General features: G+C 40.1%; 1 protein-coding gene across 1 annotated transcript in view; it reads right to left on the reverse strand.

Moving 5' to 3' along the window:
* Positions 1 to 18264, reverse strand: part of tlr18 (toll-like receptor 18) — a 46849-nt gene extending 28585 nt beyond the window's left edge. The window contains exon 1 of the mRNA XM_061958815.2: positions 18137 to 18264. The gene's annotated coding sequence lies outside the window, so the exon portion shown is untranslated. The remainder of the gene's footprint in view (positions 1 to 18136) is intronic.
* Between the last annotated feature and the right edge of the window lie 8634 nt (positions 18265 to 26898).

Raw genomic sequence — 26898 nt, forward strand, 5'->3', positions numbered from 1 at the left:
ACCCATAGGCAGAAAGCAGACCTTTCCGACGGTAAAACATATGTGGGGGTTTGTTGGCCGGTTCGTCTCGTATTAGACAAAATAGGCGTACCCATTCAATTGGCACATTTTTGCAAAGAATTTGGCGCATTTTTTTGTTAAATCGAGGAATAGCGTCGCCATGGTAACTTGAAATGTTCCCAATTTAAAATATGCCCATAGGCGGAAAGCAGACTTTTCCGACGGTATAACATATGTGGGGGTACGTTGGCCGGTTCATCTCGTATTAGACAAAATAGGCGTACCCATTCAATTGGCCCATTTTTGCCAAAAATTTGGCGCATTTTTTTTTTTGTTAAATCGAGGAATAGCGTCGCCATGGTAACTTGAAATGTTCCCAATTTAGAATATGCAGACCTTTCCGATGGTATAACATATGTGGGGGTTCGTTGGCCGGTTCGTCTCGTATTACACAAAATAGGCGTACCCATTCAATTGGCCCAATTTTGCAAAAAATTTGGCGCATTTTTTTGTTGAATCGAGGAATAGCGTCGCCATGGTAACTTGAAATGTTTCCAATTTAAAATACACCCATAGGCGGAAAGCAGACCTTTCCGACGGTATAACATATGTGGAGGTTCGTTGGCCGGTTCGTCTTGTATTAGACAAAATAGGTGTAAAAATTGGCCCATTTTTGCAAAAAATCTGGCGCATTTTTTGTTAGATCGAGGAATAGCGTCGCCATGGTAACTTGAAATGTTCCCAATCTAAAATATGCCCATAGGCGGAAAGCAGACCTTTCCGACGGTATAACATATGTGGGGGTACGTTGGCCGGTTCGTCTCGTATTAGACAAAATAGGTGTACCCATTCAATTGGCCCAATTTTGCAAAAAATTTGGCGCATTTTTTTGTTGAATCGAGGAATAGCGTCGCCATGGTAACTTGAAATGTTTCCAATTTAAAATACACCCATAGGCAGAAAGCAGACCTTTCCGACGGTAAAACATATGTGGGGGTTTGTTGGCCGGTTCGTCTCGTATTAGACAAAATAGGCGTACCCATTCAATTGGCCCATTTTTGCCAAAAATTTGGCCCATTTTTTTTGTTTAATTGAGGAATAGCGTCGCCATGGTAACTCGAAATGTTCCCAATTTAAAAAACGGCAATAGGCGGAAAGCAGACCTTTCTGACAGTATAACATATGTGGGGGTTCGTTGGCCGGTTGTCTCGTATTACACAAAATAGGCGTACCCATTCAATTGGCCCAATTTTGCAAAAAATTTGGCGCATTTTTTTGTTGAATCGAGGAATAGCGTTGCCATGGTAACTTGAAATGTTTCCAATTTAAAATACACCCATAGGCAGAAAGCAGACCTTTCCGACGGTAAAACATATGTGGGGGTTTGTTGGCCGGTTCGTCTCGTATTAGACAAAATAGGCGTACCCATTCAATTGGCACATTTTTGCAAAGAATTTGGCGCATTTTTTTGTTAAATCAAGGAATAGCGTCGCCATGGTAACTTGAAATGTTCCCAATTTAAAATATGCCCATAGGCGGAAAGCAGACTTTTCCGACGGTATAACATATGTGGGGGTACGTTGGCCGGTTCATCTCGTATTAGACAAAATAGGCGTACCCATTCAATTGGCCCATTTTTGCCAAAAATTTGGCGCTTTTTTTTTTTTTGTTAAATCGAGGAATAGCGTCGCCATGGTAACTTGAAATGTTCCCAATTTAGAATATGCAGACCTTTCCGATGGTATAACATATGTGGGGGTTCGTTGGCCGGTTCGTCTCGTATTACACAAAATAGGCGTACCCATTCAATTGGCCCAATTTTGCAAAAAATTTGGCGCATTTTTTTGTTGAATCGAGGAATAGCGTCGCCATGGTAACTTGAAATGTTTCCAATTTAAAATACACCCATAGGCGGAAAGCAGACCTTTCCGACGGTATAACATATGTGGGGGTTCGTGGGCCGGTTCGTCTCGTATTAGACAAAAGAGGCGTACCCATTCAATTGGCCCATTTTTGCAAAAAGGTTTGGCGCATTTTTTTGTTGAATCGAGGAATAGCGTCGCCATAGTAACTTGAAATGTTCCCAATTTAAAATATGCCCATAGGCGGAAAGCAGACCTTTTCGACGGTATAACATATGTGGGGGTACGTTGGCCGGTTCGTCTCGTATTAGACAAAATAGGCGTACCCATTCAATTGGCCCATTTTTGCAAAAAATTTGGCGCATTTTTTTGTTATATCGAGGAATAGCGTCACCAAGGTAACTTGAAATTTTCCCAATTTAAAATACGCCCATAGGCGGAAAGTAGACCTTTCCGACGGTATAACATATGTGGGGGTTCGTTGGCCGGTTCATCTCGTATTAGACAAAATAGGCGTACCCATTCAATTGGCCCATTTCTGCAAAATATTTGGCACATTTTTTTGTTAAATCAAGGAATAGCGTCGCCATGGTAACTTGAAATGTTCCCAATCTAAAATATGCCCATAGGCGGAAAGCAGACCTTTCCGACGGTATAACATATGTGGGGGTACGTTGGCCGGTTCGTCTCGTATTAGACAAAATAGGCGTACCCATTCAATTGGCCCATTTTTGCAAAACATTTGGCACATTTTTTTGTTAAATCAAGGAATAACGTCGCCATGGTAACTTGAAATGTTCCCAATCTAAAATATGCCCATAGGCGGAAAGCAGACCTTTCCGACGGTATAACATATGTGGGGGTACGTTGGCCGGTTCGTCTCGTATTAGACAAAATAGGCGTACCCATTCAATTGGCCCATTTTTGCAAAACATTTGGCACATTTTTTTGTTTAATCGAGGAATAGCGTCGCCATGGTAACTCGAAATGTTACCAATTTAAAAAGCGGCAATAGGCGGAAAGCAGACCTTTCTGACAGTATAACATATGTGGGGGTTCGTTGGCCGGTTGTCTCGTATTACACAAAATAGGCGTACCCATTCAATTGGCCCAATTTTGCAAAAAATTTGGCGCATTTTTTTGTTGAATCGAGGAATAGCGTCGCCATGGTAACTTGAAATGTTTCCAATTTAAAATACACCCATAGGCAGAAAGCAGACCTTTCCGACGGTAAAACATATGTGGGGGTTTGTTGGCCGGTTCGTCTCGTATTAGACAAAATAGGCGTACCCATTCAATTGGCACATTTTTGCAAAAAATTTGGCGCATTTTTTTGTTAAATCGAGGAATAGCGTCGCCATGGTAACTTGAAATGTTCCCAATTTAAAATATGCCCATAGGCGGAAAGCAGACTTTTCCGACGGTACAACATATGTGGGGGTACGTTGGCCGGTTCATCTCGTATTAGACAAAATAGGCGTACCCATTCAATTGGCCCATTTTTGCCAAAAATTTGGCGCATTTTTTTTTGTTAAATCGAGGAATAGCGTCGCCATGGTAACTTCAAATGTTCCCAATTTAGAATATGCAGACCTTCCCGATGGTATAACATATGTGGGGGTTCGTTGGCCGGTTCGTCTCGTATTACACAAAATAGGCGTACCCATTCAATTGGCCCAATTTTGCAAAAAATTTTGCGCATTTTTTTGTTGAATCGAGGAATAGCGTCGCCATAGTAACTTGAAATGTTCCCAATTTAAAATATGCCCATAGGCGGAAAGCAGACCTTTTCGACGGTATAACATAGGTGGGGGTACGTTGGCCGGTTCGTCTCGTATTAGACAAAATAGGCGTACCCATTCAATTGGCCCATTTTTGCAAAAAATTTGGCGCATTTTTTTGTTATATCGAGGAATAGCGTCGCCAAGGTAACTTGAAATTTTCCCAATTTAAAATACGCCCATAGGCGGAAAGTAGACCTTTCTGACGGTATAACATATGTGGGGGTTCGTTGGCCGGTTCATCTCGTATTAGACAAAATAGGCGTACCCATTCAATTGGCCCATTTTTGCAAAATATTTGGCACATTTTTTTGTTAAATCAAGGAATAGCGTCGCCATGGTAACTTGAAATGTTCCCAATCTAAAATATGCCCATAGGCGGAAAGCAGACCTTTCCGACGGTATAACATATGTGGGGGTACGTTGGCCGGTTCGTCTCGTATTAGACAAAATAGGCGTACCCATTCAATTGGCCCATTTTTGCAAAACATTTGGCACATTTTTTTGTTAAATCAAGGAATAACGTCGCCATGGTAACTTGAAATGTTCCCAATCTAAAATATGCCCATAGGCGGAAAGCAGACCTTTCCGACGGTATAACATATGTGGGGGTACGTTGGCCGGTTCGTCTCGTATTAGACAAAATAGGCGTACCCATTCAATTGGCCCATTTTTGCAAAACATTTGGCACATTTTTTTGTTAAATCAAGGAATAGCGTCGCCATGGTAACTTGAAATGTTCCCAATCTAAAATATGCCCATAGGCGGAAAGCAGACCTTTCCGACGGTATAACATATGTGGTGGTACGTTGGCCGGTTCGTCTTGTATTAGACAAAATAGGCGTACTCATTTAATTGGCTAATTTTTTCCAAAAATTTGGCGCATTTTTTTGTTAAATCGAGGAATAGCGTCGCCATGGTAACTTGAAATGTTCCCAATTTAAAATACGCCCATAGGCGGAAAGCAGACCTTCCCGACGGTATAACATATGTGGGGGTACGTTGGCCGGTTCGTCTTGTATTAGACAAAATAGGCGTACTCATTTAATTGGCTCATTTTTGCCAATAATTTGGCGCATTTTTTTGTTAAATCGAGGAATAGCGTCGCCATGGTAACTTGAAATGTTCCCAATTTAGAATATGCCCATAGGCAAAAAGCAGACCTTTCCGACGGTATAACATATGTGGGGGTTCGTTGGCCGGTTCATCTCGTATTAGACAAAATAGGCGTAAAAATTGGCCCATTTTTGCAAAAAGTTTGGCACATTTTTTTTGTTAAATCGAGGAATAGCGTCGCCATGGTAACTTGAAATGTTTCCAATTTAAAATACACCCATAGGCGGAAAGCAGACCTTTCCGACGGTACAACATATGTGGTGGTACGTTGGCCGGTTCGTCTTGTATTAGACAAAATAGGCGTACTCATTTAATTGGCCCATTTTTGCCAAAAATTTGGCGCATTTTTTTGTTAAATCGAGGAATAGCGTCGCCATGGTAACTTGAAATTATCCCAATTTAGAATATGCCCATAGGCGAAAAGCAGACCTTTCCGACGGTATAACATATGTGGGGGTTCGTTGGCCGGTTCATCTCGTATTAGACAAAATAGGCGTAAAAATTGGCCCATTTTTGCAAAAAGTTTGGCACATTTTTTTGTTAAATCGAGGAATAGCGTCGCCATGGTAACTTGAAATGTTTCCAATTTAAAATACACCCATAGGCGGAAAGCAGACCTTTCCGACGGTATAACATATGTGGGGGTACGTTGGCCGGTTCATCTCGTATTAGACAAAATAGGCGTACCCATTCAATTGGCACATTTTTGCAAACAATTTGGTGCATTTTTTTGTTAAATCGAGGAATAGCGTCGCCATGGTAACTTGAAATGTTCCCAATTTAAAATACGGCGATAGGCGGAAAGCAGACCTTTCCGACGGTATAACATATGTGGGGGTACGTTGGCCGGTCCGTCTCGTATTAGACAAAATATGCGTACCCATTCAATTGGCCCATTTTTGCAAAACATTTGGCGCATTTTTTTGTTTAATCGAGGAATAGCGTTGCCATGGTAACTTGAAATTTTCCCAATTTAAAATACGCCCATAGGCGGAAAGTAGACCTTTCCGACGGTACAGCATATGTGGGGGTTCGTTGGTCGGTTCGTCTCGTATTAGACAAAATAGGCGTACCCATTCAATCGGCCCATTTTTCCAAAAAAATTTGGCGCATTGTTTTATTAAATCGAGGAATAGCGTCCAGCATAATGACGTTGTATCGCTAGTTTTGATCTGAAAGTATAAGAGCCCCTAGCAAATTGTGTTTCCTGTCTCAACAGGTGTCTACATTTTGACTTTGTGTCCTTGGGCTGCTAGGGTTCTGTGATTAACCTGCGTGGCTGCAGCACTTTCTTGAAAATGCAACTGCACTGTTATTCACGCTGCTTATCAACGTGGCCCGCGCTTAATCCCAGTGACACATTGATGTGATCAATAAACCCTCAGCCCGTAAAAACTGGGTCATTGTGTTTGCTTCTCAGTCAATAGGCTCCCGTGCATCAGGATCCTAAAGTTACAGTACGTACATTTGCAAAATGATGATGGACGATTGAAATGTTAATGAATAATGCTCAATGTTTATTTTTAGCTCAGTGGTAATTGATGTCATGAATGTTGTTTGTGTTGCGGTAGTGATTGCTTTAACAGTAGCTGTGTGCTTGTACTGGCAAATATTAGGGATGGGCCATATCTGTATTGCCAACAATATTGCTGTGTGTGTGTGTGTGTGTGTGTGTGTGTGTGTGTGTGTGTGCGTGTGTGTGTGTATGCGTGTGCGTGTGAGTGTATATACAGTATGTGTGTGTGTGTGTGTATATATTAATTTCTATATATATGAATGTTTATATGTTTATTAGGGATGTCCGATAATGGCTTTTTGCCGATATCCGATATCAACCGATACCGATATACCGTATATTACCAAATAGTAGCCCGGGCGTTTATTTCACAAAATGGGGTCAGACCCCGGGCGGCTATTAGGACATGGGCGGTTATTTGCACAAGGCTTTTATTTATTTTTGCACCAGCCTGCACCAGGCCATTATTTGGTTACAATGGTTAGTGTCCAGTATTTTTTTTCGTACTAAAAACTTTAAATGTAAAAGCTAATGTAAACATACAAACAAAAAAACAAGACTATCAAAAGACAAGAGATCAACAATGCCTCAACATGACAGTAGTGCAACAATTGTCACATAGAATACAAATACTAAAAATAAATAAACTTTTTAAATAAAGCAGCCTACCGGGAAAAATAAAATGATGGTACCAAGTACTCAAGTATAAAACCCACCATCAAAACAGAACAATAATACTGTCACTTAAATAAAATAAAGGCTACAGTACTCCAAGTTTTAAATAAAGCAGCATACAGGAAAAATAAAGTTATGGTACCAAGTACACTCGTTGCACCAAACACCACCCCGGTGTCTCTCGTGTCACTCGCGGTGGCATACAACTCCTTTGCCTTAATGCGGATCATTTTGCGGGACACACGGTGGTTCAGTCCACGAACGTGATGTATCCACTGACACAAATTAGCATCAAGCTCGTCGCTCACTTTCTTCCTACCTCTACCAGATAAGCGAGCCCGTTTTCCATTGATTGCCGACTGAGATTGTAGTTCTCCCTTTTTTGGTTTCCATTCTCGTACACGTTTTGGGTCAACGTTAAACTGCCTGGCCGCTGCCAAACCAGAATTCTGCTCCGCATACTTCACAACCGCTAGCTTGAACTTTAAGTCAAACTTTCTGTTCTTCCCCCTTAAAGTATTCCCGTCCATCAGTTGTGGTGTACCGGTATCCTGTTCATTCAACTCACTGCTGCTGTTGCTTGCCATGTTGAAACTTTTCCTCGTGGGTTTGTTGTTGTCGTTGAGTGTGTGTTACGCTATATGCGGTCACCCATTGCAATATGTTGATTACCCAGAATCCCCACGTAACGTCTGCTGTTACCGTAATGACCAGAATTATTGCACCTTTGCTTTTCCTTTTATCTTATAAATTGGGTTTAATGAAGTCAATATGATTTTAATCTAAATTATGCAAATAACAGCCCATGGGCGGCTATTCGGACATAGGCGTTTATTAGGAAGAGGCGTTTATTTCACAAAATGGGGTCAGACCCCGGGCGGCTATTAGGACATGGGCGGTTATTTGCACAAGGGCGTTTATTTGGTAATATACGGTATGCAGTCATGGAATTAACACGTTATTATGCCTAATTTGGACAACCAGTTATGGTGAAGATAAGGTCCTTTTTAAAAAAAATTATAAAATAAAATAAGATAAGTAAATTAAAAACATGTTCTTGAATAAAAAAGAAAGTAAAACAATATGAAAACAGTTACATAGAAACTAGTAATGAATGAAAATGAGTGAAATTAAGTGTTAAAGGTTAGTACTATTAGTGGAGCAGCAGCACGCACAATCATGTGTGCTTACGGACTGTATCCCTTGCAGACTGTATTGATATATATTGATATATAATGTAGGAACCACAATATTAATAACAGAAAGAAACAACCCTTTTGTGTGAATGAGTGTAAATGGGGGAGGGAGGTTTTTTGGGATGGTGCACTAATTGTAAGTGTATCTTGTGTTTTTTATGTTGATTTAATAAAAAATAAAAATGAGAAAAAACGATACCGATATTAAAAAAAATGATACCTATAATTTCCGATATTACATTTTAAAGCATTTATCGTCCGATAATATCGGCAGGTCGATATTATCAGACATCTCTAATGTTTATATATATATACATATATGTATTCGCGTGTATATATATATATGCATGTACTGTATATATATTTATGTATATACTTTTATGTGTGTATATGTGTGTGTATATGTATATGTTTGTGTATGTATATATATATATATATATATATATATATATATGTGTGTATGAATGTGTGTGTATATGTTTGTGTATATATATATATATATATATATATATGTATATAGTAGATGTGTGTGTATCTATATATATATATATATATATATATATATATATATATATATATATATATATATATATATATATGTGTATATAGTAGATGTGTGTGTATATATATATATATATATATTAGTTTGTATATATTGTATATGTATATATGTGTTTATAGTATGTGTGTATATATACATGTGTGTATTTATACATATGTATTTGTGTGTATGTATATGCATGTACTGTATATATGTTTATGTATATACTTGTATGTGTGTATATGTGTGTGTTTATATATACAGGTATGTTTGTGTATGTATATATATATATATATATATATATATATATATATATATATATATATATATATGTGCACACATTCCAGCAAGAGAACACCCGCCAAGCTATTAACACCAGGGGCGGCGTGGAAGATGGAAGTGGACCTGGGCAGGCAGCTCCAGTTCCCACAGGAGATATGCAGCACCACCTTAAGACCAGATGTTGTGCTGTGGTCTGCAGCTCTGAAGTCAGTAGTACTGATTGAGCTGACAGTGCCATGGGAGGAGGGACTGGAAGCTGCCTACGAGAGAAAGAAGGCAAAGTATGCAGACCTGGTCGCGGACTGCAGAGAAAGTGGATGGAGGGTGAGACTGTATCCGGTGGAGGTGGGAGCCAGAGGCTTTGTGGGCAGATCAACATCACGTCTGCTCAAGGACCTGGGACTACGTGGAGCCACCCTGAGCAGATCCACCAAGGAGCTCTCAGAAGTAGCAGAAAAAGCTATCCACTGGCTCTGGCTCAAACGACGCGACAAGGCTTGGGGAGCAGTATCCAAGTAGGTTTTGCTGCAGGGGGTGTCAGGGAGACGTCCCTGTTCACTGCCCCGCCACCGGGAGATGTTCTGGGCTAAGGGGCGAAACATCAATGAGAGGTGGTCCCCAGCTGAAGACCCTGCAGCAAAACCTTTTCTGGTATGCGGTCAGGTTTAGGCCTGCCTCAGGGAAGAGGACGTCCCTGCCATGCACAGTCCACCACAGGCACCGGTGGAGGTGCGACAGGCCTAAGGCCCAGCGGCAAGACCACCTTGCTGTAATTAAAATGTGTGTGTGTATGTATGTGTGTGTATATATGTTTGTGTATATATATATGTATGTGTATATATATATATATATATATATATATATATATATATATGTTTGTATATATTGTATATGTATATATGTGTTAATAGTATGTGTGTATGTATATATATATATATATATATATATATATATATAAATATATATATATATATATATATATAAATATATATATATATATATATATATACATGCGTGTGTATATATATATATATATATATATGTAAATACATATATGTGTGTGTATATATATATATATATATGTGTGTTTGTGTGTGTGTATATATACAGTATGTGTGTATATATATAAATATATGTAGCCATGCGATGAGCTGGCGACTTGTCCAGGGTGTACCCCGCCTTCCGCCCGATTGTAGCTGAGATAGGCTCCAGCGCCCCCCGCAACCCCGAAGGGAATAAGCGTTAGAAAAGGGAGGGAGGGTGACATATATACAGTATATATATATATATATATATATATATATATATATATATATATATATACTGTATATATATATTATATACACATATGTGTTTATTTATACATGCATGTATATATATATATATATATATATATATATATATACACAGGTAAAAGCCAGTAAATTAGAATATTTTGAAAAACTTGATTAATTTCAGTAATTGCATTCAAAAGGTGTAACTTGTACATTATATTTATTCATTGCACACAGACTGATGCATTCAAATGTTTATTTCATTTAATTTTGATGATTTGAAGTGGCAACAAATGAAAATCCAAAATTCCGTGTGTCACAAAATTAGAATATTACTTAAGGCTAATACAAAAAAGGGATTTTTAGAAATGTTGGCCAACTGAAAAGTATGAAAATGAAAAATATGAGCATGTACAATACTCAATACTTGGTTGGAGCTCCTTTTGCCTCAATTACTGCGTTAATGCGGCGTGGCATGGAGTCGATGAGTTTCTGGCACTGCTCAGGTGTTATGAGAGCCCAGGTTGCTCTGATAGTGGCCTTCAACTCTTCTGCGTTTTTGGGTCTGGCATTCTGCATCTTCCTTTTCACAATACCCCACAGATTTTCTATGGGGCTAAGGTCAGGGGAGTTGGCGGGCCAATTTAGAACAGAAATACCATGGTCCGTAAACCAAGCACGGGTAGATTTTGCGCTGTGTGCAGGCGCCAAGTCCTGTTGGAACTTGAAATCTCCATCTCCATAGAGCAGGTCAGCAGCAGAAAGCATGAAGTGCTCTAAAACTTGCTGGTAGACGGCTGCGTTGACCCTGGATCTCAGGAAACAGAGTGGACCGACACCAGCAGATGACATGGCACCCCAAACCATCACCCAACCATGCAAATTTTGCATTTCCTTTGGAAATCGAGGTCCCAGAGTCTGGAGGAAGACAGGAGAGGCACAGGATCCACGTTGCCTGAAGTCTAGTGTAAAGTTTCCACCATCAGTGATGGTTTGGGGTGCCATGTCATCTGCTGGTGTCGGTCCACTCTGTTTCCTGAGATCCAGGGTCAACGCAGCCGTCTACCAGCAAGTTTTAGAGCACTTCATGCTTCCTGTTGCTGACCTGCTCTATGGAGATGGAGATTTCAAGTTCCAACAGGACTTGGCGCCTGCACACAGCGCAAAATCTACCCGTGCTTGGTTTACGGACCATGGTATTTCTGTTCTAAATTGGCCCGCCAACTCCCCTGACCTTAGCCCCATAGAAAATCTGTGGGGTATTGTGAAAAGGAAGATGCAGAATGCCAGACCCAAAAACGCAGAAGAGTTGAAGGCCACTATCAGAGCAACCTGGGCTCTCATAACACCTGAGCAGTGCCAGAAACTCATCGACTCCATGCCACGCCGCATTAACGCAGTAATTGAGGCAAAAGGAGCTCCAACCAAGTATTGAGTATTGTACATGCTCATATTTTTCATTTTCATACTTTTCAGTTGGCCAACATTTCTAAAAATCCCTTTTTTGTATTAGCCTTAAGTAATATTCTAATTTTGTGACACACGGAATTTTGGATTTTCATTTGTTGCCACTTCATATCATCAAAATTAAATAAAATAAACATTTGAATGCATCAGTCTGTGTGCAATGAATAAATATAATGTACAAGTTACACCTTTTGAATGCAATTACTGAAATTAATCAAGTTTTTCAAAATATTCTAATTTACTGGCTTTTACCTGTGTATATATATATATATACATATATATATATATATATACACACACATATGTGTGTATATATATATACATGTATGCATGTATATATGTATATATATCAGGATAAATACATATATTGTATTGTTTTTATTTTGGTTATTGTAGAAACGTCTTCTCATATATCGTCGTTATCGTTCAACACTAGCAAGAGTGACTTCCTTCCTGGCAGTATAAGCAACCTAAAGAATAACAAGGAAGGTACTGAACACAGCAACAATGTTTGTTTTTTTAACAAAGTTCTTCACATTGAATGTCCGCAATCTTGTTCAAACAGAATAAAAAGAGCATGACGACAGTCGAGCATTAGGCCTTAAAAGCTTAACGTCTTTTCATGGCTCTTTTAGCCTGAGCTTGTCAATTTCATGACAGTCAGTCTAATTTCATCATCCGAGGGACTAGGGAATGGTGACCTGGTCTAAAATCTATATTGCCATATACAGTCGTGGTCAAAAGTGTACATAAACTTGTAAAGGACATCATGTCATGGCTGTCTTGAGTTTACAATCATTTCTACAACTCTTATTTTGTTGTGATAGAGTGATTGGAGCACATACTTGTTGGTCACAAAAAACATTCATGAAGTTTGCTTCTTATATGAATTTATTATGGGTCTACTGAAAATGTGAGGGTCAAAAGTATACATACAGCAATGTTAATATTTGCTTACATGTCCCTTGGCAAGTTTACCTGCTATAAGGCGCTTTTGGTAGCCATCCACAAGCTTCTGCTTCAATTTTTGACCACTCCTTTTGACAAAATTGGTGCAGTTCAGCTAAATTTGTCGTTTTTCTGACATGGACTTGTTTCTTCAGCATTGTCCACAAACTTCATGAATGTTTTTTGTGACCAACAAGTATGTGCTCCGCCTCCAATCACTCTATCACAAAACAATGAGTACCGACAATATGTTTCTATACAAACACAAGGGTTAAATTGTAGTTCCCCTTTAAAATGTTCAAGATCATTGAATGATAAAATATTTGTTTACAATTATAATTACACAAAAAAGCAAAATATTGTTTAATACATGTAGCGCTAAATTTGACCAGTAGAGAGTGATATTGCTACATTTGGTTTAATTGTGTTGAGCCACATTCATTGTGTGCACTGTTTAATTTCTATACGCGTAAACATTTGTAGTTTATTGTTTTAATGTTTCAACACTAAACCTATTAAATCTATTTCATTCATGCAAAATACATACAAACCCCGTTTCCATATGAGTTGGGAAATTGTGTTAGATGTAAATATAAATGGAATACAATGATTTGCAAATCATTTTCAACCCATATTCAGTTGAATATGCTACAAAGACAACATATTTGATGTTCAAACTCATAAACATTTTTTTTTTTTTGCAAATAATCATTCACTTTAGAATTTGATACCAGCAACACGTGACAAAGTAGTTGGGAAAGGTGGCAATAAATACTGATAAAGTTGAGGAATGCTCATCAAACACTTATTTGGAACATCCCACAGGTGAACAGGCAAATTGGGAACAGGTGGGTGCCATGATTGGGTATAAAAGTAGATTCCATGAAATGCTCAGTCATTCACAAACAAGGATGGGGCGAGGGTCACCACTTTGTCAACAAATGCGTGCGCAAATTGTTGAACAGTTTAAGAAAAACCTTTCTCAACCAGCTATTGCAAGGAATTTAGGGATTTCACCATCTACGCTCCGTAATATCATCAAAGGGTTCAGAGAATCTGGAGAAATCACTGCACGTAAGCAGCTAAGCCCGTGACCTTCGATCCCTCAGGCTGTACTGCATCAACAAGCGACATCAGTGTGTAAAGGATATCACCACAAGGGCTCAGGAACACTACAGAAACCCACTGTCAGTAACTACAGTTTGTCGCTACATCTGTAAGTGCAAGTTACAACTCTCTTATGCAAGGCGAAAACCGTTTATCAACAACACCCAGAAACGCTGTCGGCTTCGCTGGGCCTGAGCTCATCTAAGATGGACTGATACAAAGTGGAAAAGTGTTCTGTGGTCTGACGAGTCCACATTTCAAATTGTTTTTGGAAACTGTGGACGTCGTGTCCTCCGGACCAAAGAGGAAAAGAACCATCCAGATTGTTCTAGGCGCAAAGTGTAAAAGCCAGCATGTGTGATGGTATGGGGGTGTATTAGTGCCCAAGACATGGGTAACTTACTCATCTGTGAAGGCGCCATTAATGCTGAAAGGTACATACAGGTTTTGGAGCAACATATGTTGCCATCCAAGCAACGTTACCATGGACGCCCCTGCTTATTTCAGCAAGACAATGCCAAGCCACGTGTTACATCAACGTGGCTTCATAGTAAAAGAGTGCGGGTACTAGACTGGCCTGGCTGTAGTCCAGACCTGTCTCCCATTGAAAATGTGTGGCGCATTATGAAGCCTAAAATAGCACAACGGAGACCCCCGGACTGTTGAACAACTTAAGCTGTACATCAAGCAAGAATGGGAAAGAATTCCACCTGAGAAGCTTGAAAAATGTGTCTCCTCAGTTCCCAAACGTTTACTGAGTGTTGTTAAAAGGAAAGGCCATGTAACACAGTGGTGAATATGCCCTTTCCCAACTACTTTGGCACGTGTTGCAGCCATGAAATTCTAAGTTAATTATTATTTGCAAAAAAAATAAATCAAGTTTATGAGTTTGAACATCAAATATGTTGTCTTTGTAGTGCATTCAATTGAATATGGGTTGAAAAGGATTTGCAAATCATTGTATTCCGTTTATATTTACATCTAACACAATTTCCCAACTCATATGGAAACAGGGTTTTTAATAGGCTTTATTAGGTAAAATAATGAATGGACCTTATACCCTTTCTAATGTTTATTTTATGTTTACATTTTCAATCTCACAAATCTAAATTAAAGAAGAAGTGTCCTCAACAAAACTTCTGGAGCTTCTGTTTCTTCATGCTGTTACCTACTCAGTGGCCTAGTGGTTAGAGTGTCCGCCCTGAGATCGGTAGGTTGTGAGTTCAAACCCCGGCCGAGTCATACCAAAGACTATAAAAATGGGACCCATTACCTCCCTGCTTGGCACTCAGCATCAAGGGTTGGAATTGGGGGTTAAATCACCAAAATGATTCCCGGGCGCGGCCACCGCTGCTGCCCACTGCTCCCCTCACCTCCCAGGGGGTGATCAAGGGTGATGGGTCAAATGCAGAGAATAATCTCGCCACACCTAGTGTGTGTGTGACAATCATTGGTACTTTAACTTTAACTTTAACTTTTAACTATCTGTCTAGCCGCGCACGCTGGAAACGAGTAGCGAGGGCAGAATAATTAATTTATTGACAGTGCAGTGTGAAAGCCGACGTGTTTACTTTGCAATTAAGTAAACGCAGTCTCAAAGGAATATAACCTGTGGAGGCACTTTTCTGTTGAAACATCCACATTTCAGTGTCCGGCCCCTGAGCCCTTGGGCTCTTTTGAAACTGCGGCTCTCTTCATTTTGAGTTGAAAAGACCTGTTCTGAAGTATTCCTCAGTAGCCAGCGAGAAGGTATATTTTTGACGTGATGGAGTATGTTACCCGAGGGGGCGTGGCTACAGGATAGAGTTGCCAAATGAGTTCTTTGCACGCATGTTATAGAATTTGACATTACATTTGTCCTTTGTCCTGTCCAGCCAGCCAGACAAATCACATTGTTGATGTAGATGCTGGACACATTTACAGGACATGACATTTTCAATGACTATATTGTTGGTGAACGATCAAGTAAAAAGTCTCTGGTACAAAACCCAAAAGCAGTGAAGTTGTCACATTGTGTAAATGGTAAATAAAAACAGAATACAATGATTTGCAAATCCTTTTCAACTTATATTCAATTGAATAGACTGCAAAGACAAGATATTTAATGTTCACACTGAGAAAATATTTATTTTTTTTGCAAATAATCATTAACTTAGAATTTAATGGCAGCAACACATTGCAAAAAAGTTGTCACAGGGACATTTTTACCACTGTGTTACATGGCCTTTCCTTTTAACAACACTCAGTAAACGTTTGGGAACTGAGGAGACACATTTTTCAAGCTTCTCAGGTGGAATTCTTTCCCATTCTTGCTTGATGTACAGCTTAAGTTGTTCAACAGTCCGGGGGTCTCCGTTGTGCTATTTTAGGCTTCATAATGCGCCACACATTTTCAATGGGAGACAGGTCTGGACTACAGGCAGGCCAGTCTAGTACCCGCACTCTTTTATTATGAAGCCACGTTGATGTAACACGTGACTTGGCATCGTCTTGCTGAAATAAGCAGGGGCGTCCATGGTAACGTTGCTTGGATGGCAACATATGTTGCTCCAAAACCTTTCAGCATTAATGGTGCCTTCACAGATGTGTAAGTTACCCATGTCTTGGGCACTAATACACCCCCATACCATCACACATGCTGGTGTTTACACTTTGCGCCTATAACAATCCGGATGGATCTTTTCCTCTTTGGTCCGGAGGACACGACGTCCACAGTTTCCAAAAACAATTTGAAATGTGGACTCGTCAGACCACAGAACACTTTTCCACTTTGCATCGGTCCATCTGAAACGAGCTCGGGCCCAGTGAAGCCGGCGACGTTTCTGGGTGTTGTTGATAAATGGCTTTGGCTTTGCATAATATAGTTTTAACTTGCACTTACAGATGTAGGGACACACTGTAGTCACTGACAGTGGTTTTCTGAAGTGTTACTGAGCCCATGTGGTGATATCCTGTACACACTGATGTCGCTTTTGATGCAGTACCGCCTGAGGGATCGAAGGTCTGTAATATCATCGCTTACGTGCAGTGATTTCTCCAGATTCTCTGCACCTTTTGATGATATTACGGACCGTAGATGGTGAAATCCCTAAATTCCTTGCAATAGCTTGTTGAGAAATGTTCTTAAACTGTTGGACAATTTGCTCAGGCATTTGTTGACAAAGTGGTGACCATCGCCCCGTCCTTGTTTGTGAATGACTGAGCATTTAAATGGAAGCTGCTATTATACCCAATCATGGCACCCACCTGTTCCCAATTAGCCTGTCCACCTGTGGGATGTTCCAAATAAGTGTTTCATGAGCATTCCTCAACTTTCTCTGTCTTTTTTGCCACTCGTGCCAGCTTTTTTGAAAACATGTTGCAAGAATCAAATTCCATATGAGCTAAAATTTGCCAAAAATAACAACGTTTTCCAATTGGAACGTTAAATATCTTGTCTTTGCAGTCTATTCAATTGAATATAAGTTGAAAAGGATTTGCAAATCTTTGTATTCTCTTTTTATTTACCATTTACACAACGTGACAACTTTACCGGTTTGGGGTTTTGTACATGTAAGTGTCAGAAAGACGGCCAAAAGAGGTTAATAGATACATTTAATGTTAAAATATAATGCAGAAATGCACCCAAGAATATTATTTCAGGACTTTGTACTGATATATAAGTTCCTCTTATTTTTTGTCAGTTTTTCTTTTGTTTTGACTTGCACATTAAAAAAAAAAAATTCTAAAAATTGATTTTTTTTTTAATCGATTAAGAATTGTTACAAATAAGAATTGCGATTAATTTTAATATTATTTTTTTTGGACGCCCCTATTAAATGCATCTGCTCTGGTTTCAAACAGTCTCACGCCCAACATTTTACTGCGCATTTTCATTTTGCCCGGAGCCAAAATTCCACATTAATTACGTGCTAAATCACGCTCGTCGCTGATGCTAATATCGGCGCTTTCCTTTAAACCCGCCCAAGGACCCCGGTTGACCCTTTGGGAGCCCGACACCAGAGCTTCTTATTAATGTCTTTAAAAACAAGCCTGCGTGTTATTAAAACGGTGCTGTTGAGTCACGGGCCGCCTGGGCCGAGGAGCTCTTGCAATATGTGCTGTATCTTTTGACCATCTCCTGCGAGGTGTTGGGGAGGATTTCATCAGTTCAGCGGCGGGGCACGGCGAGACACTCCCGCCGCTAAAACGCCGCAGTCAGCAGTTGCTTTGGCTTTTTATCTCCCGAGTTCTTTCGACCCGGCGCTCTCGCTGCCGGAGGCTTATCGGCGTGACGGAAGCGGAGATAAAGACGCTGGTCTCCGTCACATGACCAGCGCGGCGGCACAGTTAACAAACGGAAGGCGTTAGGAGAGAATAATCATAACTTACCTCCTCAGAACGATGGTCGAGTGGTCCTCTCCCTGTTCTTGCCTTGCCACAAAGTTGGAATGCAGTCAGAATGCAACACCAGTTCGTCTCGCTTGACCAATCCTGCTCGCTTTTGTGCTGACTTCCTCTCACCGTGAGTGTGTGTGTGGGTGTGTGTGTGTGTGTGTGTGTGTGTGTGTGTCAGGAATGTGGAGCGGCCTCCAAACACTTTCTTTAAACTTGTTTACTTTCCAGAATCGACCTGAGTAAAGAGAGAAGAATGTGTTCAATCGACCACCACAATAAGCGTCCTTCCTTTAAAAAAAAGGTCATATTAGGATCAAAGTTTTTGTTCTACATTTCATAACAGTCAGTATAAACATCATCCATGCAACATCTTGACCGAAATAATTAGCATGACATGTTATGTAGACCACAAGGAAGTGTTTTAAATGTAGTCAATAAATCATAATATCAACTGTTGGTACAATGCCGAGGTGTCAAATCGTAATGTTTATTCATTTGTCATTTATCCAGTCCATAGTGGATCTAACATGATAGTGAGAGTCCAGTCCATAGTGGATCTAACATGATAGTGAGAGTCCAGTCCATAGTGGATCTAACATGATAGTGAGAGTCCAGTCCATAGTGGATCTAACATAATAGTGTGAGTCCAGTCCATAGTGGATCTAACATAATAGTGAGAGTCCAGTCCATAGTGGATCTAACATAATAGGGTGAGAGTCCAGTCCATAGTGGATCTAACATAATATTGTGAGAGTCCAGTCCATAGTAGATTTAGCATAATATTGTGAGAGTCCAGTCCATAGTGGATCTAACATAATAGTGAGAGTCCAGTCCATAGTGGATCTAACATAATAGTGAGAGTCCAGTCCATAGTGGATCTAACATAATAGGGTGAGAGTCCAGTCCATAGTGGATCTAACATAATATTGTGAGAGTCCAGTCCATAGTGGATTTAGCATAATATTGTGAGAGTCCAGTCCATAGTGGATCTAACATAATAGTGTGAGTCCAGTCCATAGTGGATCTAACATAATAGTGTGAGTCCAGTCCATAGTGGATCTAACATAATAGTGAGAGAGTCCAGTCCATAGTGGATCTAACATAATATTGTAAAAGTCCAGTCCATAGTGGATCTAACATAATAGTGAGAGTCCAGTCCATAGTGGATCTAACATAATAGTGAGAGTCCAGTCCATAGTGGATCTAACATGATAGTGAGAGTCCAGTCCATAGTGGATCTAACATAATAGTGAGAGTCCAGTCCATAATGGATCTAACATAATAGTGTGAGAGTCCAGTCCATAATGGATCTAACATAATAGTGTGAGAGTCCAGTCCATAGTGGATCTAACATAATAGTGAGAGTCCAGTCCATAGTGGATCTAACATAATAGTGTGAGAGTCCAGTCCATAGTGGATCTAACATAATAGTGTGAGAGTCCAGTCCATAGTGGATCTAACATAATAGTGTGAGAGTCCAGTCCATAGTGGATTTAGCATAATAGTGAGAGTCCAGTCCATAGTGGATCTAACATGATAGTGAGAGTCCAGTCCATAGTGGATCTAACATAATAGTGTGAGAGTCCAGTCCATAGTGGATCTAACATAATAGTGTGAGAGTCCAGTCCATAGTGGATCTAACATAATAGTGTGAGAGTCCAGTCCATAGTGGATCTAACATAATAGTGTGAGAGTCCAGTCCATAGTGGATTTAGCATAATAGTGAGAGTCCAGTCCATAGTGGATCTAACATGATAGTGAGAGTCCAGTCCATAGTGGATCTAACATAATAGTGTGAGAGTCCAGTCCATAGTGGATCTAACATAATAGTGAGAGTCCAGTCCATAGTGGATCTAACATAATAGTGAGAGTCCAGTCCATAGTGGATCTAACATAATAGTGTGAGAGTCCAGTCCATAGTGGATCTAACATAATAGTGAGAGTCCAGTCCATAGTGGATCTAATATAATAGTGAGAGTCTAGTCCATAGTGGATCTAACATAATAATGAGAGTCCAGTCCATAGTGGATCTAACATAATAGTGAGAGTCCAGTCCATAGTGGATCTAACATAATAGTGAGAGTCCAGTCCATAGTGGATCTAACATAATAGGGTGAGAGTCCAGTCCATAGTGGATCTAACATAATATTGTGAGAGTCCAGTCCATAGTGGATTTAGCATAATATTGTGAGAGTCCAGTCCATAGTGGATCTAACATAATAGTGTGAGTCCAGTCCATAGTGGATCTAACATAATAGTGTGAGTCAGTTCCATAGTGGATCTAACATAATAGTGAGAGTCCAGTCCATAGTGGATCTAACATAATAGTGAGAGTCCAGTCCATAGTGGATCTAACATAATAGTGAGAGTCCAGTCCATAGTGGATCTAACATAATAGTGAGAGTCCAGTCCATAGTGGATCTAACATAATAGTGAGAGTCCAGTCCATAGTGGATCTAACATAATAGTGTGAGTCCAGTCCATAGTGGATCTAACATAATAGTGAGAGTCCAGTCCATAGTGGATCTAACATAATAGTGAGAGTCCAGTCCATAGTGGATCTAACATAATAGTGAGAGTCCAGTCCATAGTGGATTTAACATAATAGTGAGAGTCCAGTCCATAGTGGATCTAACATAATAGTGAGAGTCCAGTCCATAGTGGATCTAACATAATAGGGTGAGAGTCCAGTCCATAGTGGATCTAACATAATATTGTGAGAGTCCAGTCCATAGTGGATTTAGCATAATATTGTGAGAGTCCAGTCCATAGTGGATCTAACATAATAGTGTGAGTCCAGTCCATAGTGGATCTAACATAATAGTGTGAGTCCAGTCCATAGTGGATCTAACATAATAGTGAGAGTCCAGTCCATAGTGGATCTAACATAATAGTGAGAGTCCAGTCCATAGTGGATCTAACATAATAGTGAGAGTCCAGTCCATAGTGGATCTAACATAATAGTGAGAGTCCAGTCCATAGTGGATCTAACATAATAGTGAGAGTCCAGTCCATAGTGGATCTAACATAATAGTGTGAGTCCAGTCCATAGTGGATCTAACATAATAGTGAGAGTCCAGTCCATAGTGGATCTAACATAATAGTGAGAGTCCAGTCCATAGTGGATCTAACATAATAGTGAGAGTCCAGTCCATAGTGGATCTAACATGATAGTGAGAGTCCAGTCCATAGTGGATCTAACATGATAGTGAGAGTCCAGTCCATAGTGGATCTAACATAATAGTGTGAGAGTCCAGTCCATAGTGGATCTAACATAATAGTGTGAGAGTCCAGTCCATAGTGGATCTAACATAATAGTGAGAGTCCAGTCCATAGTGGATCTAACATAATAGTGTGAGAGTCCAGTCCATAGTGGATCTAACATAATAGTGTGAGAGTCCAGTCCATAGTGGATTTAGCATAATAGTGAGAGTCCAGTCCATAGTGGATCTAACATAATAGTGTGAGAGTCCAGTCCATAGTGGATCTAACATGATAGTGAGAGTCCAGTCCATAGTGGATCTAACATAATAGTGAGAGTCCAGTCCATAGTGGATCTAACATGATAGTGAGAGTCCAGTCCATAGTGGATCTAACATAATAGTGTGAGAGTCCAGTCCATAGTGGATCTAACATAATAGTGAGAGTCCAGTCCATAGTGGATCTAACATGATAGTGAGAGTCCAGTCCATAGTGGATCTAACATAATAGTGTGAGAGTCCAGTCCATAGTGGATCTAACATAATAGTGTGAGAGTCCAGTCCATTGTGGATCTAACATAATAGTGAGAGTCCAGTCCATAGTGGATCTAACATAATAGTGAGAGTCCAGTCCATAGTGGATCTAACATTATAGTGAGAGTCCAGTCCATAGTGGATCTAACATGATAGTGAGAGTCCAGTCCATAGTGGATCTAACATAATAGTGAGAGTCCAGTCTATAGTGGATCTAACATAATAGTGAGAGTCCAGTCCATAGTGGATCTAACATAATAGTGAGAGTCCAGTCCATAGTGGATCTAACATGTTAGTGAGAGTCCAGTCCATAGTGGATTTAGCATAATATTGTGAGAGTCCAGTCCATAGTGGATCTAACATAATAGTGTGAGTCCAGTCCATAGTGGATCTAACATAATAGTGTGAGTCCAGTCCATAGTGGATCTAACATAATAGTGAGAGTCCAGTCCATAGTGGATCTAACATAATAGTGAGAGTCCAGTCCATAGTGGATCTAACATAATAGTGAGAGTCCAGTCCATAGTGGATCTAACATAATAGTGAGAGTCCAGTCCATAGTGGATCTAACATAATAGTGAGAGTCCAGTCCATAGTGGATCTAACATAATAGTGTGAGTCCAGTCCATAGTGGATCTAACATAATAGTGAGAGTCCAGTCCATAGTGGATCTAACATAATAGTGAGAGTCCAGTCCATAGTGGATCTAACATAATAGTGAGAGTCCAGTCCATAGTGGATCTAACATAATAGTGTGAGAGTCCAGTCCATAGTGGATCTAACATAATAGTGTGAGAGTCCAGTCCATAGTGGATCTAACATAATAGTGAGAGTCCAGTCCATAGTGGATCTAACATAATAGTGTGAGAGTCCAGTCCATAGTGGATCTAACATAATAGTGTGAGAGTCCAGTCCATAGTGGATCTAACATAATAGTGTGAGAGTCCAGTCCATAGTGGATTTAGCATAATAGTGAGAGTCCAGTCCATAGTGGATCTAACATAATAGTGTGAGAGTCCAGTCCATAGTGGATCTAACATAATAGTGAGAGTCCAGTCCATAGTGGATTTAACATGATAGTGAGAGTCCAGTCCATAGTGGATCTAACATAATAGTGAGAGTCCAGTCCATAGTGGATCTAACATAATAGTGAGAGTCCAGTCCATAGTGGATCTAACATGATAGTGAGAGTCCAGTCCATAGTGGATCTAACATAATAGTGTGAGAGTCCAGTCCATAGTGGATCTAACATAATAGTGTGAGAGTCCAGTCCATTGTGGATCTAACATAATAGTGAGAGTCCAGTCCATAGTGGATCTAACATAATAGTGAGAGTCCAGTCCATAGTGGATCTAACATGATAGTGAGAGTCCAGTCCATAGTGGATCTAACATGATAGTGAGAGTCCAGTCCATAGTGGATCTAACATAATAGTGAGAGTCCAGTCTATAGTGGATCTAACATAATAGTGAGAGTCCAGTCCATAGTGGATCTAACATAATAGTGAGAGTCCAGTCCATAGTGGATCTAACATGATAGTGAGAGTCCAGTCCATAGTGGATCTAACATAATAGTGAGAGTCCAGTCCATAGTGGATCTAACATGATAGTGAGAGTCCAGTCCATAGTGGATCTAACATGATAGTGAGAGTCCAGTCCATAGTGGATCTAACATAATAGTGAGAGTCCAGTCCATAGTGGATCCAACATAATAGTGAGAGTCCAGTCCATAGTGGTTCTAACATAATAGTGAGAGTCCAGTCCATAGTGGATCCAACATGATAGTGAGAGTCCAGTCCATAGTGGATCTAACATAATAGTGAGAGTCCAGTCCATAGTGGATCTAACATGATAGTGAGAGTCCAGTCCATAGTGGATCTAACATAATAGTGAGAGTCCAGTCCATAGTGGATCTAACATAATAGTGAGAGTCCAGTCCATAGTGGATCTAACATAATAGTGAGAGTCCAGTCCATAGTGGATCTAACATAATAGTGAGAGTCCAGTCCATAGTGGATCTAACATAATAGTGTGAGAGTCCAGTCCATAGTGGATCTAACATGATAGTGAGAGTCCAGTCCATAGTGGATCTAACATAATAGTGAGAGTCCAGTCCATAGTGGATCTAACATGATAGTGAGAGTCCAGTCCATAGTGGATCTAACATAATAGTGTGAGAGTCCAGTCCATAGTGGATCTAACATAATAGTATGAGTCCAGTCCATAGTGGATCTAACATGATAGTGAGAGTCCAGTCCTTAGTGGATCTAACATAATAGTGTGAGAGTCCAGTCCATAGTGGATCTAACATAATAGTGTGAGAGTCCAGTCCATTGTGGATCTAACATAATAGTGAGAGTCCAGTCCATAGTGGATCTAACATGATAGTGAGAGTCCAGTCCATAGTGGATCTAACATGATAGTGAGAGTCCAGTCCATAGTGGATCTAACATAATAGTGAGAGTCCAGTCCATAGTGGATCTAACATAATAGTGTGAGAGTCCAGTCCATAGTGGATCTAACATAATAGTGTGAGAGTCCAGTCCATAGTGGATCTAACATAATAGTGAGAGTCCAGTCCATAGTGGATCTAACATAATAGTGTGAGAGTCCAGTCCATAGTGGATCTAACATAATAGTGTGAGAGTCCAGTCCATAGTGGATTTAGCATAATAGTGAGAGTCCAGTCCATAGTGGATCTAACATAATAGTGTGAGAGTCCAGTCCATAGTGGATCTAACATGATAGTGAGAGTCCAGTCCATAGTGGATCTAACATAATAGTGAGAGTCCAGTCCATAGTGGATCTAACATGATAGTGAGAGTCCAGTCCATAGTGGATCTAACATAATAGTGTGAGAGTCCAGTCCATAGTGGATCTAACATAATAGTGAGAGTCCAGTCCATAGTGGATCTAACATGATAGTGAGAGTCCAGTCCATAGTGGATCTAACATAATAGTGTGAGAGTCCAGTCCATAGTGGATCTAACATAATAGTGTGAGAGTCCAGTCCATTGTGGATCTAACATAATAGTGAGAGTCCAGTCCATAGTGGATCTAACATAATAGTGAGAGTCCAGTCCATAGTGGATCTAACATGCTAGTGAGAGTCCAGTCCATAGTGGATCTAACATAATAGTGAGAGTCCAGTCTATAGTGGATCTAACATAATAGTGAGAGTCCAGTCCATAGTGGATCTAACATAATAGTGAGAGTCCAGTCCATAGTGGATCTAACATGTTAGTGAGAGTCCAGTCCATAGTGGATTTAGCATAATATTGTGAGAGTCCAGTCCATAGTGGATCTAACATAATAGTGTGAGTCCAGTCCATAGTGGATCTAACATAATAGTGTGAGTCCAGTCCATAGTGGATCTAACATAATAGTGAGAGTCCAGTCCATAGTGGATCTAACATAATAGTGAGAGTCCAGTCCATAGTGGATCTAACATAATAGTGAGAGTCCAGTCCATAGTGGATCTAACATAATAGTGAGAGTCCAGTCCATAGTGGATCTAACATAATAGTGAGAGTCCAGTCCATAGTGGATCTAACATAATAGTGTGAGTCCAGTCCATAGTGGATCTAACATAATAGTGAGAGTCCAGTCCATAGTGGATCTAACATAATAGTGAGAGTCCAGTCCATAGTGGATCTAACATAATAGTGAGAGTCCAGTCCATAGTGGATCTAACATGATAGTGAGAGTCCAGTCCATAGTGGATCTAACATGATAGTGAGAGTCCAGTCCATAGTGGATCTAACATAATAGTGAGAGTCCAGTCCATAGTGGATCTAACATAATAGTGTGAGAGTCCAGTCCATAGTGGATCTAACATAATAGTGTGAGAGTCCAGTCCATAGTGGATCTAACATAATAGTGAGAGTCCAGTCCATAGTGGATCTAACATAATAGTGTGAGAGTCCAGTCCATAGTGGATCTAACATAATAGTGTGAGAGTCCAGTCCATAGTGGATCTAACATAATAGTGTGAGAGTCCAGTCCATAGTGGATTTAGCATAATAGTGAGAGTCCAGTCCATAGTGGATCTAACATAATAGTGTGAGAGTCCAGTCCATAGTGGATCTAACATAATAGTGAGAGTCCAGTCCATAGTGGATCTAACATGGTAGTGAGAGTCCAGTCCATAGTGGATCTAACATAATAGTGAGAGTCCAGTCCATAGTGGATCTAACATAATAGTGAGAGTCCAGTCCATAGTGGATCTAACATGATAGTGAGAGTCCAGTCCATAGTGGATCTAACATAATAGTGAGAGTCCAGTCCATAGTGGATCTAACATGATAGTGAGAGTCCAGTCCATAGTGGATCTAACATAATAGTGTGAGATTTCAGTCCATAGTGGATCTAACATAATAGTGTGAGAGTCCAGTCCATTGTGGATCTAACATAATAGTGAGAGTCCAGTCCATAGTGGATCTAACATAATAGTGAGAGTCCAGTCCATAGTGGATCTAACATGATAGTGAGAGTCCAGTCCATAGTGGATCTAACATGATAGTGAGAGTCCAGTCCATAGTGGATCTAACATGCTAGTGAGAGTCCAGTCCATAGTGGATCTAACATAATAGTGAGAGTCCAGTCTATAGTGGATCTAACATAATAGTGAGAGTCCAGTCCATAGTGGATCTAACATAATAGTGAGAGTCCAGTCCATAGTGGATCTAACATGTTAGTGAGAGTCCAGTCCATAGTGGATTTAGCATAATATTGTGAGAGTCCAGTCCATAGTGGATCTAACATAATAGTGTGAGTCCAGTCCATAGTGGATCTAACATAATAGTGTGAGTCCAGTCCATAGTGGATCTAACATAATAGTGAGAGTCCAGTCCATAGTGGATCTAACATAATAGTGAGAGTCCAGTCCATAGTGGATCTAACATAATAGTGAGAGTCCAGTCCATAGTGGATCTAACATAATAGTGAGAGTCCAGTCCATAGTGGATCTAACATAATAGTGAGAGTCCAGTCCATAGTGGATCTAACATAATAGTGTGAGTCC

This window comes from Nerophis lumbriciformis, linkage group LG04 (genome assembly GCF_033978685.3).
Source record: "Nerophis lumbriciformis linkage group LG04, RoL_Nlum_v2.1, whole genome shotgun sequence".
Taxonomy (NCBI): Eukaryota; Metazoa; Chordata; class Actinopteri; order Syngnathiformes; family Syngnathidae; genus Nerophis; species Nerophis lumbriciformis.